Source organism: Heterodontus francisci, chromosome 29 (assembly GCF_036365525.1).
Source record: "Heterodontus francisci isolate sHetFra1 chromosome 29, sHetFra1.hap1, whole genome shotgun sequence".
NCBI classification, from domain to species: Eukaryota; Metazoa; Chordata; class Chondrichthyes; order Heterodontiformes; family Heterodontidae; genus Heterodontus; species Heterodontus francisci.
The window spans coordinates 45,542,264-45,558,738 of record NC_090399.1 but is presented as its reverse complement, the minus strand read 5'-3'; positions in this window follow the sequence as shown (position 1 = coordinate 45,558,738).

Genomic DNA, 16,475 nt, shown 5'->3' with positions numbered 1-16,475 from the left:
GGTGTCTCTCAGTCCCCTCTCTCTCAGGGAGATATCTGTACACTGACTGCTGTTTCTCAGTCCCCTCTCTCTCAGGGAGATATCTGTACACTGACTGGTTTCTCTCAGTCCCCTCTCTCTCAGGAAGATATCTGTACACTGACTGGTTTCTCTCAGTCCCCTCTCTCTCAGGGAGATATCTGTACACTGACTGGTGTCTCTCAGTCCCCTCTCTCTCAGGGAGAAATCGGTACACTGACTGATGTTTCTCAGTCCTCTCCCTCAGTGAGATATCTCTGCACTTACTGGTGTCACTCAGTCCCCTGTGTCTGGGAGATATCTATAAATTGACTGGTGTCTCTCACCCCTTCTCCCTCAGGGAGACATCTGTACACTAACTTGTGTCTCTCAATCGCTCTTTCTCAGGGAGATATCTGTAAACAGACTGGTTTCTCTCAGTCCCCTCTCTCTCAGGGAGATATCTGTACACTGACTGGTGTCTCTCAGTCCCCTCCCTCTCAGGGAGATATCTGTACACTGACTGGTGTCTCTCAGTCCCCTCTCTGTCAGGTAGATATCGGTACACTGACTGCTGTTTCTCAGTCCTCTCCCTCAGTGCGATATATCTGCACTGACAGGTGTCACTCAGTCTCCAGTGTCTGGGAGATATCTGTAAATTGACTGGTGTCTCTCACCCCCTCTCCCTCAGGGAGACATCTGTACACTAACTGATGTCTCTCTATCGCTCTTTCTCAGGGAGATATCTGTACACTGACTGCTGTTTCTCAGTCCCCTCTCTCTCAGGGAGATATCTGTACACTGACTGGTGTCTCTCAGTCCCCTCTCTCTCAGGGAGATATCTGTATACTGACTGGTGTCTCTCAGTGCCCTCTCTCTCAGGGAGATATCTGTACACTGACTGGTGTCTCTCAGTCGCTCTTTCTCAAGGAGATATCTGTACACTGATTGGTGTCTCTCAGTCCCCTCTCTCTCAGGGAGATATCTGTACACTGACTGGTGTCTCTCAGTCCCCTCTCTCTCAGGGAGATATCGGTACACTGACTGGTGTCTCTCAGTCGCTCTTTCTCAGGGAGATATCTGTACACTGACTGGTGTCTCTCAGTCCCCTCTCTCTCAGGGAGATATCTGTACACTGACTGCTGTTTCTCAGTCCCCTCTCTCTCAGGGAGATATCTGTACACTGACTGGTTTCTCTCAGTCCCCTCTCTCTCAGGAAGATATCTGTACACTGACTGGTTTCTCTCAGTCCCCTCTCTCTCAGGGAGATATCTGTACACTGACTGGTGTCTGTCAGCCCCCTCTCTCTCAGGGAGATATCTGTACACTGACTGATGGCTCTCAGTCCCCTCTCCCTCAGGGAGATATCTGTACACTGACTGGTTTCTCTCAGTCCCCTCTCTCTCAGGGAGATATCTGTACACTAACTGGTGTCTGTCAGCCCCCTCTCTCTCAGGGAGACATCTGTACACTGACTGGTTTCTCTCAGTTCCCACTCCCTCAGGGAGATATCAGTACACTAACTGCTGTATCTCAGTCCCTCTCCCTCAGGGAGATATCTGTACAATGACTGCTGTCTCTCAGTCCCCTCCCTCTCAGGGAGATATCAGTACACTAACTGCTGTCTCTCAGTCCCTCTCCCTCAGGGAGATATCTGTACAATGACTGCTGTCTCTCAGTCCCCTCCCTCTCAGGGAGATATCAGTACACTAACTGCTGTCTCTCAGTCCCTCTCCCTTAGGGAGATATCTGTACAATGACTGCTGTCACTCAGTCCCCTCTCTCTCAGGGAGATATCAGTACACTAACTGGTGTTTCTCAGTTCCTCTCCGTCAGGGAGATATCTGTACACTAATTGCTGTTTCTCAGTACCTCTCTCTCAGGGAGATATCTGTACACTGACTGGTGTCTCTCAATCCCCTCTCCCTCAGTGCGATATCTGTACACTGACTGGTGTCTCTCAGTCTCTCTCTCTCAGGGAGATATCTGTACAGTGACTGGTGTCTCTCAGTCTCTCTCTCTCAGGGAGATATCTGTACACTGACTGATGTCTCTCAGTCGCTCTTTCTCAAGGAGATATCTGTACACTGACTGGTGTCTCTCAGTCCCCTCTCTCTTAGGGAGATATCTGTACACTGACTGGTGTCTCTCAGTCCCCTCTCTCTCAGGGAGATATCGGTACACTGACTGGTTTCTCTCAGTCCCCTCTCTCTCAGGAAGATATCTGTACACTGACTGGTTTCTCTCAGTCCCCTCTCTCTCAGGGAGATATCTGTACACTGACTGGTGTCTGTCAGCCCCCTTTCTCTCAGGGAGATATCTGTACACTGACTGATGGCTCTCAGTCCCCTCTCCCTCAGGGAGATATCTGTACACTGACTGGTTTCTCTCAGTCCCCTCTCTCTCAGGGAGATATCTGTACACTAACTGCTGTCTGTCAGCCCCCTCTCTCTCAGGGAGATATCTGTACACTGACTGGTTTCTCTCAGTTCCCACTCCCTCAGGGAGATATCAGTACACTAACTGCTGTCTCTCAGTCCCTCTCCCTCAGGCGCGATATCTGTACAATGACTGCTGTCTTTCAGTCCCTTCTCTCTCAGGGAGATATCTGTACAATGACTGCTGTCACTCAGTCCCCTCTCTCTCAGGGAGATATCAGTACACTAACTGGTGTTTCTCAGTTCCTCTCCCTCAGGGAGATATCTGCACACTAATTGCTGTTTCTCAGTCCCTCTCTCTCAGGGAGATATCTGTACACTGACTGGTGTCTCTCAATCCCCTCTCCCTCAGTGCGATATCTGTACACTTACTGGTGTCTCTCAGCCCTCTCCCCCAGGGAGATATCTGTACACTGACTGGTGTCTCGCAGTCCCCTATCCCCCAGGGAGATATCTGTGCACTGACTGGAGTTTCTCAGTCCCTTTCTTTCAGGGTGATATCTGTACACTGACTGCTGTTTCTCAGTCCCTTTCTTTCAGGGAGATATCTGTACACTGACTGGTGTCTCGCAGTTCCCTCTCCCCCAGGGAGATATCTGTACACTGACTGGTATCTCTCCAGTCCTCTCTCAGGGAGATATCAGTACACTAACTGTTGTTTCTCAGTACCTCTCCCTCAGTGCAACATCTTTACAGTGACTGGTGTCTCTCAGGCCCCTCTCTCTCAGGGAGATACCTGTACACTGACTGGTCCCTCTCAGTCCCCTCTCTCTCAGGGAGAAATCGGTACACTGACTGGTGTCACTCAGTCCCCTGTGTCTGGGAGATATCTATAAATTGACTGGTGTCTCTCACCCCTTCTCCCTCAGGGAGACATCTGTACACTAACTTGTGTCTCTCAATCGCTCTTTCTCAGGGAGATATCTGTACACAGACTGGTTTCTCTCAGTCCCCTCTCTCTCAGGGAGATATCTGTACACTGACTGGTGTCTCTCAGTCCCCTCCCTCTCAGGGAGATATCTGTACACTGACTGGTGTCTCTCACCCCCTCTCTCTCAGGGAGATATCTGTACACTGACTGGTGTCTCTCAGTCCCCTCTCTCTCAGGGACAAATCGGTACACTGACTGATGTTTCTCAGTCCTCTCCCTCAGTGAGATATCTGTGCACTTACTGGTGTCACTCAGTCCCCTGTGTCTGGGAGATATCTATAAATTGACTGGTGTCTCTCACCCCTTCTCCCTCAGGGAGACATCTGTACACTAACTTGTGTCTCTCAATCGCTCTTTCTCAGGGAGATATCTGTAAACAGACTGGTTTCTCTCAGTCCCCTCTCTCTCAGGGAGATATCTGTACACTGACTGGTGTCTCTCAGTCCCCTCCCTCTCAGGGAGATATCTGTACACTGACTGGTGTCTCTCAGTCCCCTCTCTGTCAGTTAGATATCGGTACACTAACTGCTGTTTCTCAGTCCTCTCCCTCAGTGCGATATCTCTGCACTGACAGGTGTCACTCAGTCTCCTGTGTCTGGGAGATATCTGTAAATTGACTGGTGTCTCTCACCCCCTCTCCCTCAGGGAGACATCTGTACACTAACTGATGTCTCTCAATCGCTCTTTCTCAGGGAGATATCTGTACACTGACTGCTGTTTCTCAGTCCCCTCTCTCTCAGGGAGATATCTGTACACTGACTGGTGTCTCTCAGTGCCCTCTCTCTCAGGGAGATATCTGTACACTGACTGGTGTCTCTCAGTCGCTCTTTCTCAAGGAGATATCTGTACACTGACTGGTGTCTCTCAGTCCCCTCTCTCTCAGGGAGATATCTGTACACTGACTGGTGTCTCTCAGTCCCCGCTCTCTCAGGGAGATATCGGTACACTGACTGGTGTCTCTCAGTCGCTCTTTCTCAGGGAGATATCTGTACACTGACTGGTGTCTCTCAGTCCCCTCTCTCTCAGGGAGATATCTGTACACTGACTGCTGTTTCTCAGTCCCCTCTCTCTCAGGGAGATATCTGTACACTGACTGGTTTCTCTCAGTCCCCTCTCTCTCAGGAAGATATCTGTACACTGACTGGTTTCTCTCAGTCCCCTCTCTCTCAGGGAGATATCTGTACACTGACTGGTGTCTGTCAGCCCCCTCTCTCTCAGGGAGATATCTGTACACTGACTGATGGCTCTCAGTCCCCTCTCCCTCAGGGAGATATCTGTACACTGACTGGTTTCTCTCAGTCCCCTCTCTCTCAGGGAGATATCTGTACACTAACTGGTGTCTGTCAGCCCCCTCTCTCTCAGGGAGATATCTGTACACTGACTGGTTTCTCTCAGTTCCCACTCCCTCAGGGAGATATCAGTACACTAACTGCTGTCTCTCAGTCCCTCTCCCTCAGGGAGATATCTGTACAATGACTGCTGTCTCTCAGTCCCCTCCCTCTCAGGGAGATATCAGTACACTAACTGCTGTCTCTCAGTCCCTCTCCCTCAGGGAGATATCTGTACAATGACTGCTGTCTCTCAGTCCCTCTCTCTCAGGGAGATATCTGTACAATGACTGCTGTCACTCAGTCCCCTCTCTCTCAGGGAGATATCAGTACACTAACTGGTGTTTCTCAGTTCCTCTCCGTCAGGGAGATATCTGTACACTAATTGCTGTTTCTCAGTACCTCTCTCTCAGGGAGATATCTGTACACTGACTGGTGTCTCTCAATCCCCTCTCCCTCAGTGCGATATCTGTACACTGACTGGTGTCTCTCAGCCCTCTCCCCCAGGGAGATATCTGTACACTGACTGGAGTTTCTCAGTCCCTTTCTTTCAGGGAGATATCTGTACACTGACTGGTGTTTCTCAGTCCCTTTCTTTCAGGGAGATATCTGTACACTGACTGGTGTCTCGCAGTCCCCTCTCCCCCAGGGAGATATCTGTACACTGACTGGTATCTCTCCAGTCCTCTCTCAGGGAGATATCAGTACACTAACTGTTGTTTCTCAGTGCCTCTCCCTCAGTGCAACATCTTTACAGTGACTGGTGTCTCTCAGTCCCCTCTCTCTCAGGGAGATATCGGTACACTGACTGGTGTCTCTCAGTCCCCTCTCTCTCAGGGAGAAATCGGTACACTGACTGGTGTCACTCAGTCCCCTGTGTCTGGGCGATATCTTTAAATTGACTGGTGTCTCTCACCCCTTCTCCCTCAGGGAGATATCTGTACACTAACTTGGGTCTCTCAATCGCTCTTTCTCAGGGAGATATTTATTTACTGACTGGTGTCACTCAGTCCCTCTCTCTCAGGGAGATATTTATTTACTGACTGGTGTCACTCAGTCTCTCTCTCTCAGGAAAATATCTGTACATTGACTTGTCTCTCAGTCCCTCTCCCTCAGGGGATATCTATACACTGACTGGTGTCTCTCAGTCTCTCTCTCTCAGGGAGATATCTGTACAGTGACTGGTGTCTCTCAGTCCCTCTCCCTCAGGGGGATATCTGTACAGTGACTGGTGTCTCTCAGTCTCTCTCTCTCAGGGAGATATCTGTACAGTGACTGGTGTCTCTCAGTCTCTCTCTCTCAGGAAGATATCTGTACAGTGACTGGTGTCACTCAGTCTCTCTCCCTCAGGGGATATCTGTACAGTGACCGGTGTCTCTCTCTCTCAGGGAGATATCTATACACTGACTGGTGTCTCTCAGTCCCTCTTCCTCAGGGGATATCTATACACTGACTGGTGTCTCTCAGTCTCTCTCTCTCAGGGAGATATCTGTACAGTGACTGGTGTCTCTCAGTCCCTCTCCCTCAGGGGGATATCTGCACAGTGACTGGTGTCTCTCAGTCTCTCTCTCTCAGGGAGATATCTGTACAGTGACTGGTGTCTCTCAGTCCCTCTCCCTCAGGGAGATATCTGCACAGTGACTGGTGTCTCTCAGTCCCTCTCCCTCAGGGGGATATCTGTACAGAGATTGGTGTCTCTCAGTCCCTCTCCCTCAGGGGGATATCTGTACACTGACTGGTGTCTCGCAGTCCCCTCTCTCTCAGGGGGATATCTGTACACTGACTGGTCCCTCTCAGTCCCCTCTCTCTCAGGGAGAAATAGGTACACTGACTGGTGTCACTCAGTCCCCTGTGTCTGGGAGATATCTATAAATTGACTGGTGTCTCTCACCCCTTCTCCCTCAGGGAGACATCTGTACACTAACTTGTGTCTCTCAATCGCTCTTTCTCAGGGAGATATCTGTACACAGACTGGTTTCTCTCAGTCCCCTCTCTCTCAGGGAGATATCTGTACACTGACTGGTGTCTCTCAGTCCCCTCCCTCTCAGGGAGATATCTGTACACTGACTGGTGTCTCTCAGTCCCCTCTCTCTCAGGGAGAAATCGGTACACTGACTGCTGTTTCTCAGTCCTCTCCCTCAGTGCGATATATCTGCACTGACAGGTGTCACTCAGTCTCCTGTGTCTGGGAGATATCTGTAAATTGACTGGTGTCTCTCAACCCCTCTCCCTCAGGGAGACATCTGTACACTAACTGATGTCTCTCTATCGCTCTTTATCAGGGAGATATCTGTACACTGACTGCTGTTTCTCAGTCCCCTCTCTCTCAGGGAGATATCTGTACACTGACTGGTGTCTCTCACCCCCTCTCTCTCAGGGAGATATCTGTACACTGACTGGTGTCTCTCAGTCGCTCTTTCTCAAGGAGATATCTGTACACTGACTGGTGTCTCTCAGTCCCCTCTCTCTCAGGGAGATATCTGTACACTGACTGGTGTCTCTCAGTCCCCTCTCTCTCAGGGAGATATCGGTACACTGACTGGTGTCTCTCAGTCGCTCTTTCTCAGGGAGATATCTGTACACTGACTGGTGTCTCTCAGTCCCCTCTCTCTCAGGGAGTTATCTGTACACTGACTGGTTTCTCTCAGTCCCCTCTCTCTCAGGAAGATATCTGTACACTGACTGGTTTCTCTCAGTCCCCTCTCTCTCAGGGAGATATCTGTACACTGACTGGTGTCTGTCAGCCCCCTCTCTGTCAGGGAGATATCTGTACACTGACTGGTGTCTCTCACCCCCTCTCTCTCAGGGAGATATCTGTACACTGACTGGTGTCTCTCAGTCGCTCTTTCTCAAGGAGATATCTGTACACTGACTGGTGTCTCTCAGTCCCCTCTCCCTCAGGGAGATATCTGTACACTGACTGGTGTCTCTCAGTCCCCTCTCTCTCAGGGAGATATCGGTACACTGACTGGTGTCTCTCAGTCGCTCTTTCTCAGGGAGATATCTGTACACTGACTGGTGTCTCTCAGTCCCCTCTCTCTCAGGGAGTTATCTGTACACTGACTGGTTTCTCTCAGTCCCCTCTCTCTCAGGAAGATATCTGTACACTGACTGGTTTCTCTCAGTCCCCTCTCTCTCAGGGAGATATCTGTACACTGACTGGTGTCTGTCAGCCCCCTCTCTCTCAGGGAGATATCTGTACACTGACTGATGGCTCTCAGTCCCCTCTCCCTCAGGGAGATATCTGTACACTGACTGGTTTCTCTCAGTCCCCTCTCTCTCAGGGAGATATCTGTACACTAACTGGTGTCTGTCAGCCCCCTCTCTCTCAGGGAAATATCTGTACACTGACTGGTTTCTCTCAGTTCCCACTCCCTCAGGGAGATATCAGTACACTAACTGCTGTCTCTCAGTCCCTCTCCCTCAGGGAGATATCTGTACAATGACTGCTGTCTCTCAGTCCCCTCCCTCTCAGGGAGATATCAGTACACTAACTGCTGTCTCTCAGTCCCTCTCCCTCAGGGAGATATCTGTACAATGACTGCTGTCTCTCAGTCCCCTCCCTCTCAGGGAGATATCAGTACACTAACTGCTGTCTCTCAGTCCCTCTCCCTTAGGGAGATATCTGTACAATGACTGCTGTCACTCAGTCCCCTCTCTCTCAGGGAGATATCAGTACACTAACTGGTGTTTCTCAGTTCCTCTCCGTCAGGGAGATATCTGTACACTAATTGCTGTTTCTCAGTACCTCTCTCTCAGGGAGATATCTGTACACTGACTGGTGTCTCTCAATCCCCTCTCCCTCAGTGCGATATCTGTACACTGACTGGTGTCTCTCAGTCTCTCTCTCTCAGGGAGATATCTGTACAGTGACTGGTGTCTCTCAGTCTCTCTCTCTCAGGGAGATATCTGTACACTGACTGGTGTCTCTCAGTCGCTCTTTCTCAAGGAGATACCTGTACACTGACTGGTGTCTCTCAGTCCCCTCTCTCTCAGGGAGATATCTGTACACTGACTGGTGTCTCTCAGTCCCCTCTCTCTCAGGGAGATATCGGTACACTGACTGGTGTCTCTCAGACGCTCTTTCTCAGGGAGATATCTGTACACTGACTGGTGTCTCTCAGTCCCCTCTCTCTCAGGGAGATATCTGTACACTGACTTCTGTTTCTCAGTCCCCTCTCTCTCAGGGAGATATCTGTACACTGACTGGTGTCTCTCAGTCCCCTCCCTCTCAGGGAGATATCTGTACACTGACTGGTGTCTCTCAGTCCCCTCTCTCTCAGGGAGAAATCGGTACACTGACTGATGTTTCTCAGTCCTCTCCCTCAGTGAGATATCTCTGCACTTACTGGTGTCACTCAGTCCCCTGTGTCTGGGAGATATCTATAAATTGACTGGTGTCTCTCACCCCTTCTCCCTCAGGGAGACATCTGTGCACTAACTTGTGTCTCTCAATCGCTCTTTCTCAGGGAGATATCTGTAAACAGACTGGTTTCTCTCAGTCCCCTCTCTCTCAGGGAGATATCTGTACACTGACTGGTGTCTCTCAGTCCCCTCCCTCTCAGGGAGATATCTGTACACTGACTGGTGTCTCTCAGTCCCCTCTCTGTCAGGTAGATATCGGTACACTGACTGCTGTTTCTCAGTCCTCTCCCTCAGTGCGATATATCTGCACTGACAGGTGTCACTCAGTCTCCTGTGTCTGGGAGATATCTGTAAATTGACTGGTGTCTCTCAACCCCTCTCCCTCAGGGAGACATCTGTACACTAACTGATGTCTCTCTATCGCTCTTTATCAGGGAGATATCTGTACACTGACTGCTGTTTCTCAGTCCCCTCTCTCTCAGGGAGATATCTGTACACTGACTGGTGTCTCTCACCCCCTCTCTCTCAGGGAGATATCTGTACACTGACTGGTGTCTCTCAGTCGCTCTTTCTCAAGGAGATATCTGTACACTGACTGGTGTCTCTCAGTCCCCTCTCTCTCAGGGAGATATCTGTACACTGACTGGTGTCTCTCAGTCCCCTCTCTCTCAGGGAGATATCGGTACACTGACTGGTGTCTCTCAGTCGCTCTTTCTCAGGGAGATATCTGTACACTGACTGGTGTCTCTCAGTCCCCTCTCTCTCAGGGAGTTATCTGTACACTGACTGGTTTCTCTCAGTCCCCTCTCTCTCAGGAAGATATCTGTACACTGACTGGTTTCTCTCAGTCCCCTCTCTCTCAGGGAGATATCTGTACACTGACTGGTGTCTGTCAGCCCCCTCTCTCTCAGGGAGATATCTGTACACTGACTGATGGCTCTCAGTCCCCTCTCCCTCAGGGAGATATCTGTACACTGACTGGTTTCTCTCAGTCCCCTCTCTCTCAGGGAGATATCTGTACACTAACTGGTGTCTGTCAGCCCCCTCTCTCTCAGGGAAATATCTGTACACTGACTGGTTTCTCTCAGTTCCCACTCCCTCAGGGAGATATCAGTACACTAACTGCTGTCTCTCAGTCCCTCTCCCTCAGGGAGATATCTGTACAATGACTGCTGTCTCTCAGTCCCCTCCCTCTCAGGGAGATATCAGTACACTAACTGCTGTCTCTCAGTCCCTCTCCCTCAGGGAGATATCTGTACAATGACTGCTGTCTCTCAGTCCCCTCCCTCTCAGGGAGATATCAGTACACTAACTGCTGTCTCTCAGTCCCTCTCCCTTAGGGAGATATCTGTACAATGACTGCTGTCTCTCAGTCCCCTCTCTCTCAGGGAGATATCAGTACACTAACTGGTGTTTCTCAGTTCCTCTCCGTCAGGGAGATATCTGTACACTAATTGCTGTTTCTCAGTACCTCTCTCTCAGGGAGATATCTGTACACTGACTGGTGTCTCTCAATCCCCTCTCCCTCAGTGCGATATCTGTACACTGACTGGTGTCTCTCAGTCTCTCTCTCTCAGGGAGATATCTGTACAGTGACTGGTGTCTCTCAGTCTCTCTCTCTCAGGGAGATATCTGTACACTGACTGGTGTCTCTCAGTCGCTCTTTCTCAAGGAGATACCTGTACACTGACTGGTGTCTCTCAGTCCCCTCTCTCTCAGGGAGATATCTGTACACTGACTGGTGTCTCTCAGTCCCCTCTCTCTCAGGGAGATATCGGTACACTGACTGGTGTCTCTCAGACGCTCTTTCTCAGGGAGATATCTGTACACTGACTGGTGTCTCTCAGTCCCCTCTCTCTCAGGGAGATATCTGTACACTGACTTCTGTTTCTCAGTCCCCTCTCTCTCAGGAAGATATCTGTACACTGACTGGTTTCTCTCAGTCCCCTCTCTCTCAGGAAGATATCTGTACACTGACTGGTTTCTCTCAGTCCCCTCTCTCTCAGGGAGATATCTGTACACTGACTGGTGTCTGTCAGCCCCCTCTCTCTCAGGGAGATATCTGTACACTGACTGATGGCTCTCAGTCCCCTCTCCCTCAGGGAGATATCTGTACACTGACTGGTTTCTCTCAGTCCCCTCTCTCTCAGGGAGATATCTGTACACTAACTGCTGTCTGTCAGCCCCCTCTCTCTCAGGGAGATATCTGTACACTGACTGGTTTCTCTCAGTTCCCACTCCCTCAGGGAGATATCAGTACACTAACTGCTGTCTCTCAGTCCCTCTCCCTCAGGGAGATATCTGTACAATGACTGCTGTCTCTCAGTCCCCTCTCTCTCAGGGAGATATCTGTACAATGACTGCTGTCACTCAGTCCCCTCTCTCTCAGGGAGATATCAGTACACTAACTGGTGTTTCTCAGTTCCTCTCCCTCAGGGAGATATCTGCACACTAATTGCTGTTTCTCAGTCCCTCTCTCTCAGGGAGATATCTGTACACTGACTGGTGTCTCTCAATCCCCTCTCCCTCAGTGCGATATCTGTACACTTACTGGTGTCTCTCAGCCCTCTCCCCCAGGGAGATATCTGTACACTGACTGGTGTCTCGCAGTCCCCTATCCCCCAGGGAGATATCTGTGCACTGACTGGAGTTTCTCAGTCCCTTTCTTTCAGGGAGATATCTGTACACTGACTGGTGTTTCTCAGTCCCTTTCTTTCAGGGAGATATCTGTACACTGACTGGTGTCTCGTAGTCCCCTCTCCCCCAGGGAGATATCTATACACTGACTGGTATCTCTCCTGTCCTCTCTCAGGGAGATATCAGTACACTAACTGTTGTTTCTCAGTGCCTCTCCCTCAGTGCAACATCTTTACAGTGACTGGTGTCTCTCAGTCCCCTCTCTCTCAGGGAGATATCGGTACACTGACTGGTCCCTCTCAGTCCCCTCTCTCTCAGGGAGAAATCGGTACACTGACTGGTGTCACTCAGTCCCCTGTGTCTGGGAGATATCTATAAATTGACTGGTGTCTCTCTTCCCTTCTCCCTCAGGGAGATATCTGTACACTAACATGTGTCTCTCAATCGCTCTTTCTCAGGGAGATATCTGTAAACAGAATGGTGTCACTCAGTCCCTCTCTCTCAGTGAGATATTTATTTACTGACTGGTGTCACTCAGTCCCTCTCTCTCAGGGAGATATTTATTTACTGACTGGTGTCACTCAGTCTCTCTCTCTCAGGAAAATATCTGTACATTGACTTGTCTCTCAGTCCCTCTCCCTCAGGGGATATCTATACACTGACTGGTGTCTCTCAGTCCCTCTCCCTCAGGGGATATCTATACACTGACTGGTGTCTCTCAGTCCCTCTCCCTCAGGGGGATATCTGTGCAGTGACTGGTGTCTCTCAGTCTCTCTCTCTCAGGAAGATATCTGTACAGTGACTGGTGTCTCTCAGTCTCTCTCCCTCAGGGGATATCTGTACAGTGACCGGTGTCTCTCTCTCTCAGGGAGATATCTATACACTGACTGGTGTCTCTCAGTCCCTCTTCCTCAGGGGATATCTATACACTGACTGGTGTCTCTCAGTCTCTCTCTCTCAGGGGATATCTGTACAGTGACCGGTGTCTCTCTCTCTCAGGGAGATATCTATACACTGACTGGTGTCTCTCAGTCCCTCTTCCTCAGGGGATATCTATACACTGACTGGTGTCTCTCAGTCTCTCTCTCTCAGGGAGATATCTGTACAGTGACTGGTGTCTCTCAGTCCCTCTCCCTCAGGGGGATATCTGCACAGTGACTGGTGTCTCTCAGTCTCTCTCTCTCAGGGAGATATCTGTACAGTGACTGGTGTCTCTCAGTCCCTCTCCCTCAGGGGGATATCTGCACAGTGACTGGTGTCTCTCAGTCCCTCTCCCTCAGGGGGATATCTGTACAGTGATTGGTGTCTCTCAGTCCCTCTCCCTCAGGGGGATATCTGCACAGTGACTGGTGTCTCTCAGTCCCTCTCCCTCAGGGGGATATCTGTACAGTGACTGGTGTCTCTCAGTCTCTCTCTCTCTCAGGGAGATATCTGTACAGTGACTGGTGTCTCTCAGTCTCTCTCTCTCAGGAAGATATCTGTACAGTGACTGGTGTCTCTCAGTCTCTCCCTCAGGGGATATCTGTACAGTGACCGGTGTCTCTCTCTCTCAGGGAGATATCTATACACTGACTGGTGTCTCTCAGTCCCTCTTCCTCAGGGGATATCTATACACTGACTGGTGTCTCTCAGTCTCTCTCTCTCAGGGAGATATCTGTACAGTGACTGGTGTCTCTCAGTCCCTCTCCCTCAGGGGGATATCTGCACAGTGACTGGTGTCTCTCATTCTCTCTCTCTCAGGGAGATATCTGTACAGTGACTGGTGTCTCTCAGTCTCTCTCCCTCAGGGAGATATCTGTACAGTGACTGGTGTCTCTCAGTCCCTCTCCCTCAGGGGGATATCTGCACAGTGACTGGTGTCTCTCAGTCCCTCTCCCTCAGGGGGATATCTGTACAGTGATTGGTGTCTCTCAGTCCCTCTCCCTCAGGGGATATCTGTACAGTGACTGCTTTCTCTCAGTCCCTCTCCCTCAGGGGATATCTGTACAGTGACTGGTGTCTCTCAGTCCCTCTCCCTGAGGGGAATATCTGTACACTGACTGGTGTCTCTCAGTCCCTCTCCCTCAGGGGGATATCTGTACAGTGACTGGTGTCTCTCAGTCCCTCTCCCTGAGGGGAATATCTGTACAGTCACTGGTGTCTCTCAGTCCCTCCCTCAGGGGGATATCTGTACAGTGACTGGTGTCTCTCAGTCTCTCTCTCTCAGGGAGATATCTGTACAGTGACTGGTGTCTCTCAGTCTCTCTCTCTCAGGAAGATATCTGTACAGTGACTGGTGTCTCTCAGTCTCTCTCCCTCAGGGGATATCTGTACAGTGACCGGTGTCTCTCTCTCTCAGGGAGATATCTATAAACTGACTGGTGTCTCTCAGTCCCTCTTCCTCAGGGGATATCTATACACTGACTGGTGTCTCTCAGTCTCTCTCTCTCAGGGAGATATCTCTACAGTGACTGGTGTCTCTCAGTCCCTCTCCCTCAGGGGGATATCTGCACAGTGACTGGTGTCTCTCAGTCTCTCTCTCTCAGGGAGATATCTGTACAGTGACTGGTGTCTCTCAGTCTCTCTCCCTCAGGGAGATATCTGTACAGTGACTGGTGTCTCTCAGTCCCTCTCCCTCAGGGGGATATCTGCACAGTGACTGGTGTCTCTCAGTCCCTCTCCCTCAGGGGGATATCTGTACAGTGATTGGTGTCTCTCAGTCCCTCTCCCTCAGGGGGATATCTGCACAGTGACTGGTGTCTCTCAGTCTCTCTCCCTCAGGGGATATCTGTACAGTGACTGGTTTCTCTCAGTCCCTCTCCCTCAGGGGATATCTGTACAGTGACTGGTGTCTCTCAGTCCCTCTCCCTGAGGGGAATATCTGTACAGTGACTGGTGTCTCTCAGTCCCTCTCCCTCAGGGGGATATCTGTACAGTGACTGGTGTCTCTCAGTCTCTCTCTCTCAGGGAGATATCTGTACAGTGACTGGTGTCTCTCAGTCTCTCTCTCTCAGGAAGATATCTGTACAGTGACTGGTGTCTCTCAGTCTCTCCCTCAGGGGATATCTGTACAGTGACCGGTGTCTCTCTCTCTCTCAGGGAGATATCTATACACTGACTGGTGTCTCTCAGTCCCTCTTCCTCAGGGGATATCTATACACTGACTGGTGTCTCTCAGTCTCTCTCTCTCAGGGAGATATCTGTACAGTGACTGGTGTCTCTCAGTCCCTCTCCCTCAGGGGGATATCTGCACAGTGACTGGTGTCTCTCATTCTCTCTCTCTCAGGGAGATATCTGTACAGTGACTGGTGTCTCTCAGTCTCTCTCCCTCAGGGAGATATCTGTACAGTGACTGGTGTCTCTCAGTCCCTCTCCCTCAGGGGGATATCTGCACAGTGACTGGTGTCTCTCAGTCCCTCTCCCTCAGGGGGATATCTGTACAGTGATTGGTGTCTCTCAGTCCCTCTCCCTCAGGGGGATATCTGCACAGTGACTGGTGACTCTCAGTCCCTCTCCCTCAGGGGATATCTGTACAGTGACTGCTTTCTCTCAGTCCCTCTCCCTCAGGGGATATCTGTACAGTGACTGGTGTCTCTCAGTCCCTCTCCCTGAGGGGAATATCTGTACAGTGACTGGTGTCTCTCAGTCCCTCTCCCTCAGGGGGATATCTGTACAGTGACTGGTGTCTCTCAGTCCCTCTCCCTGAGGGGAATATCTGTACAGTGACTGGTGTCTCTCAGTCCCTCCCTCAGGGGGATATCTGTACAGTGACTGGTGTCTCTCAGTCTCTCTCTCTCAGGGAGATATCTGTACAGTGACTGGTGTCTCTCAGTCTCTCTCTCTCAGGAAGATATCTGTACAGTGACTGGTGTCTCTCAGTCTCTCTCCCTCAGGGGATATCTGTACAGTGACCGGTGTCTCTCTCTCTCAGGGAGATATCTATAAACTGACTGGTGTCTCTCAGTCCCTCTTCCTCAGGGGATATCTATACACTGACTGGTGTCTCTCAGTCTCTCTCTCTCAGGGAGATATCTGTACAGTGACTGGTGTCTCTCAGTCCCTCTCCCTCAGGGGGATATCTGCACAGTGACTGGTGTCTCTCAATCTCTCTCTCTCAGGGAGATATCTGTACAGTGACTGATGTCTCTCAGTCCCTCTCCCTCAGGGGGATATCTGCACAGTGACTGGTGTCTCTCAGTCTCTCTCTCTCAGGGAGATATCTGTACAGTGACTGGTGTCTCTCAGTCTCTCTCCCTCAGGGGATATCTGTACAGTGACTGGTGTCTCTCAGTCTCTCTCCCTCAGGGGATATCTGTACAGTGACTGGTTTCTCTCAGTCCCTCTCCCTCAGGGGATATCTGTACAGTGACTGGTGTCTCTCAGTCTCTCTCCCTCAGGGGATATCTGTACAGTGACTGGTGTCTCTCAGTCTCTCTCCCTCAGGGGATATCTGTACAGTGACTGGTTTCTCTCAGTCCCTCTCCCTCAGGGGATATCTGTACAGTGACTGGTGTCTCTCAGTCCCTTTCCCTCAGGGGTTATCTGTACGCTGACAGCTGTCTCTCAATCCCTCTCTCGGGGAGCTATCTGTATCCTGACTGGCCTTTCTCATTACCATCTCTCTGAGTTTTAAATATTAGTTATGTTCTTTTTTAAAACACTTCAGTGGAGCTGAGATCTGATACTGCAGGGACATCTGAGATTGAAATTATTGGACAGGAAATTAGCTGAAGGAGGAAAATTTAAGAAATGGTCAAATGTCTCTAAACATGGACTTAAACGCATTCCAAAGAGAATGAA